A 4,840-nucleotide genomic window follows, 5' to 3' on the forward strand; every position below is an offset into this window, starting at 1 on the left:
GTAATTGAGTCATTGTTTATAATAGTCAAATACCAGAAACAACCTAAATATACTTCAGAGGGGTTGGGTTAAAGTTGCTGGAACCTATAACTAGGAGATGATCTCTCATAAGCTCGCCCTTCCTTCCTTCCTTCCTTCCTTCCTTCCTTCCTCTCTCTCTCTCTCTCTCTCTCTCTCTCTCTCTCTCTCTCTCTCTCTTCTTTTTTTCCTTTGAGACATTTGTCTTGAGGGTTTGTCTGTGTACCCTTGACTGTTTTGCAACTCACTCTGTAGACCAGGATGGCCTGGAACTCAGAGGTCTGCCTATCTCTGTCTCCGAGTGCTGGGATCAAAGGTGTGTGTCTGCCACCACCTCTGGCTGTCATAAGCTTTTTCAAAGACAAAACTTGTGAGTCTGGGTCTGAGGATGCTGGGGATACACAGTGAGACTGTGTGTGTGTGTGTGTGTGTGTGTGTGTGTGTGTGTGTGTGTTAGTAGTATCTATAAACAGTAACATTATTTTGTAAGTCTAAATATCAATTACTCAATTACATTTTTGTTTTTTATTTACTTGCTGAGTTTTTTGAGATGGGATCTCTCTATATAGTACTGGCTGTCCTGGAACTTACTATGTAGACCAGGGCTGAACTTGAACTCAGAGAGCCTCCTGCCTCTGCCTTCTGGGGACTAGGATTAAGGGTGTGTCTACATTATTTATTTATTTGTTTGTTTGTTTGTTTACTTACTTTTGTTTTGGCTATAGTGCTGCAATCAGTTAGGCTGTACTTGTACATTTTTATTTGTAAGATCCAGAGTCTTACAATGTTGCCCTGACTAACCCCCAACACCACCCCCAACTCCTGAGCTTAAGAGACCTCCCTACCTGAGTATCTGGAGCCTGGAATAAGAGGAGTAGACTATGGCATCCAGAATTCATTAGCACATCTTGGATGTAAGGTTCTAGAATTCTCTAAAAATGCAAATAATACTTTAAAAAGTGATATAATAGTAACTTTGATGTAAGACAAATTGCTAAATGACCTTCTTAATAAAAAACCCAGAGCCAGATATTGGGGTGAAAACTGGAAGATCAGAGAGACAGAACAAGCCACAGTCAACCTCACCTTGCCAACTCCTCAGCTGATCATGTTTCCTCAGCCTGAAAGCCTCTGAGTTCTCACCTGAATGGATTTCAGCTGAACTGCTTAAAAGCCTCTAGTTCCTGGTCCTCACATTTTATATACCTTTCTGCTTTCTGCCATCACTTACTTGGATTAAAGACATGTGTCCTTCCCAAGCAAAGACTGAGATCTCAAGTGCTGAGATTAAAGGTGTGTGCTACCACGCCCGGCTCTGCTCCCAGTGTGGCCATGAACTCAGAGATCCACACAGGTCTCTGCCTCCAGAGTGATAGGATTAAAGGCGTGCGTGCCACCACTGTCTGGTCTCTATGTCTAATGTAGTGGCTGGCTCTATCCTCTGATCCCCAGATAAGTTTTACTTGTTAGAACAGAAATAAAATATCACCCCACTTTATGTATGGAACCCTTCCCAGCTCTAGCAGAACTACTGTTTTGTTGAGCACATTTTAAAGATATGACACAGATTATACAAGGCCTGGCACTCACAAATTCTAGTTTGAGTTGAGAGTGACGGCGCATACCTTTTATCCTAGCACTCTTGGTGAGACACTAAAAAAGCGTAGTTTAGAGGTAGCAAGTTCTTAGAGGGTTTTGTTTGACCCTGGAGATTGAACCTAGCATAGACCAGGCAGGCCAGCACTCTACCACTGAGCTATATGCTGGCACTGTTTTTACTATTTAGTTGTTTACATATTTATTTATTTTTATTTATTGATTATGTTTAAAAAACGGTCTCACTATGTATCCATGGTTGACCTTTAATTTTGTATGTAGACCAAGCAGACTTGGAATTCATAGATATCTGATTGCCTCTGGAGTTCTGGGATTAAAGTACCACCATACCCAAGCCTACTCTTTATTTTGAGAAAGGCTCTCATTAAGTTACTTAGGCTGGCTTTGAACTCACTCTATAGCTTAGACATTCCTAGACCTTTTGACCCTTCTGCCTCAATTTCTAGAGTAGCTAGGATTATAGGCCTATGCCACCAGGCCAAGCTGAGAGTTTGGGTTTTGAAACTTTTGTCTGTAACAGGGAAATGTACTAATATTTCAAGAATGTTACAAGAACACCCATGGAAACTTGCAAGTAAAATTTCTCTTTGACATAAAAAATGAGAATATATGCATTGGTATTTTGGCCTATGATCTCAACTACTCTAGTGGATGAGGCAAGAAGATAGTTGAAGGCTAGTCTAGGATACAGAGTGAATTCAAAGCCAAAAGGCTCAATAGTAAGATCTGGTCTCAAAAACTAAAATGGCTGGGTATACAGCTCAGTGGTAGAGTACCTGACTATCACTTGTGAGATGCTGAGTTCAATCAGTATCTCAATGGGGAAAAAAAGAATAAAAGGTCAAGTAAACAGACTGGCAAAAATATGCAACAATAGAAAGAAAATAAAACAATTCCTAAGGAAAAAAAAACAATTCCTCTGAGAACTATTCATTTAAGTTACAATGTTGATAGTACTGATGAGAGACAGGTATTTTTTCAAGTAAGTCCTTAACCAGTTATGAAAAATATCTCACCTATGGACTCAAGAGGACTAGAAAAGGGGGACTGCTCAGAAGTTCACTGAGTTACATTTTTAAAGATATTTATTTCCTTTTTTGTTTAATATGTATGAGTGTTTGCCTGTATGTTAGTTATGTGCATCGGTGAGTGCCTGGTATACTCTGAGGTCAGAAGAGGGTTAAAATCCTCTGGAACTAGAGTTGTGAGCAGTTGTGAGCCACCATGTGGGTGCTGAGAAATGAAACCTGGGTTCTCTGCACTGAGTCATCTCTCCAGGCCCCCATATTACTTTTTTTTTTCCCCAGACAAGTGAGTAGTTCTTCCATTAACATCAACTCCTTCAAGATCCAAGGATATGGAAATTAAAGGTGGTGGTCCACAAGATAGGGAGGGGAAGATTGACCGTGCAGCAACTGTACTGCCTTTCAAAAATCTCTTGCAATTGTTATGATCTGAAAGATCATTAGATCTCACATGTTAGAGTGTGTGTACAAGGTCCTCATTTGAAACTGACCCTTCTATCTTAACAAAAACATTTTAGAAGGAAATGTTCATATACATGTATCACAAATTATATTCAAGTTTTAGAAATGTAATAAGATACAGATCTAAGTATAAATATTAAAAATGAAATTTAAAAAAGCCAAACAAAATAAAAAACCTTGCCAGCGGTGTTGACCCATGCCTTAAATCCCAGTACTCAGGAGGCAGAGGCAGGCTGATTTCTGAATTTGAGACCAGCTGGTCTATAGAGTGAGTTCCAGGACAGCCAGGGCTACACAGAGAAACCCTGTCTCAAAAAAACAAAAACAAAGGGGGGTGGTGTTGGGGGGAGGGGGAGACTGGAGGGGTAGGAGGAGGGAAGAGGAGGATCTGTGATTGGTGTGTAAAATGAATAAAAAAGTCTTAATAATAATAAAAAGAAACAAAAACAAAAACAAAGCAACCCAAAACCAAACCAAACCAAACAAAAGGTAGACCATTAAGGGACAGAAACAGGGTGTGATGGCTATTCTTGGTAGACAATTTGACCATATCTGGAATGAACTACAATCCAAAAATGGAGGGCACACTTGTGATCCAGATCTTGAGGCTGGAAAGCACACCTTTAATCTGTGTCACACCTTCTGCTGGAAGCCTGTACAAGGACAATGGAAGAAGGAAGGGATTGTGTTCATTCTTCCCCTGCTTGTCCTTGCCTTGCTACTTCTTCAGGATTCCAACATACACAGAAGACCAGCTGGGATACCCAGCCTTGTGAGACGGAGGCTGAGCAACTACTAGATTCTTGGACTTTTCCATTCACAGCTAGCCATTGTTGGACTGCAGCCTGTAAGACGGTTCACTGATTCATTCTATAAGTTCTGTGAATCTAGAGAACCCTGACTAATACATGAGGGAAGGGCATTTTGTCTTAGGACACTAAAAAAGAATGTATATATATATATATATATATATATATATATATATATATATATATATATATGAATAAACGAAGGGTTCATAGTGCAACATGCCAGGTTTGTGGTTTCATTTGAAACCAACAACAAGTCATGAAACATCATAAAAAATATAGGTGAAGGCAAAAACTTTCTAGACTAATTACTAAATGAAATTAAAATTACCACACTGATTGGTAAGCACAGGAGAAAAATTAATAGCATTTTCATTTCAGGCCCCTCTTAAATATCATACAACTTTTCAAAGTTAATGTATAAAATTGGTAGATTTGGCCATGCTGCACTTAAAAAACAAAAACAAAACTAGTATACAGAAAAAAAAATATCTGGTGGCTTATACCATTAATTTCAGCATTTGGGAGGCAGAGGCAGGTAGATTTCTGTGAGTTCAGGGCCAGCCTGGTCTACAAAGTGAGTTCCAGGACAGCTGGTGCTATGAAGAGAGACGCTTTCTTGAAAAATAAAACAAAACAAAACAAAATCTTAAGGCCCCCATTCTGTATCATAAGCTTAAAATCTAAATGCAAAAGATCTAGGATTTTAAGTTATTTACAAACACAGCAGGTTCATTCACCATAGAGGCTTGGCTTCTGACTTGAGGAGATGTCACCTTCTCTGGCAGTTCCTGTCAGTTTTTCTGTCCTCATAGGGGGCTGTTCCTTCTACTGCTTATCAATAATTTTGAACAGTTTCATCAGTGCCCCAACACCTCCAAAGTAACCATTATGTTCCCAAAACAGCTT

Source organism: Peromyscus californicus, unplaced genomic scaffold (genome assembly GCF_007827085.1).
Source record: "Peromyscus californicus insignis strain IS unplaced genomic scaffold, ASM782708v3 Scaffold_4__1_contigs__length_199733344, whole genome shotgun sequence".
Classification (NCBI taxonomy): domain Eukaryota; kingdom Metazoa; phylum Chordata; class Mammalia; order Rodentia; family Cricetidae; genus Peromyscus; species Peromyscus californicus.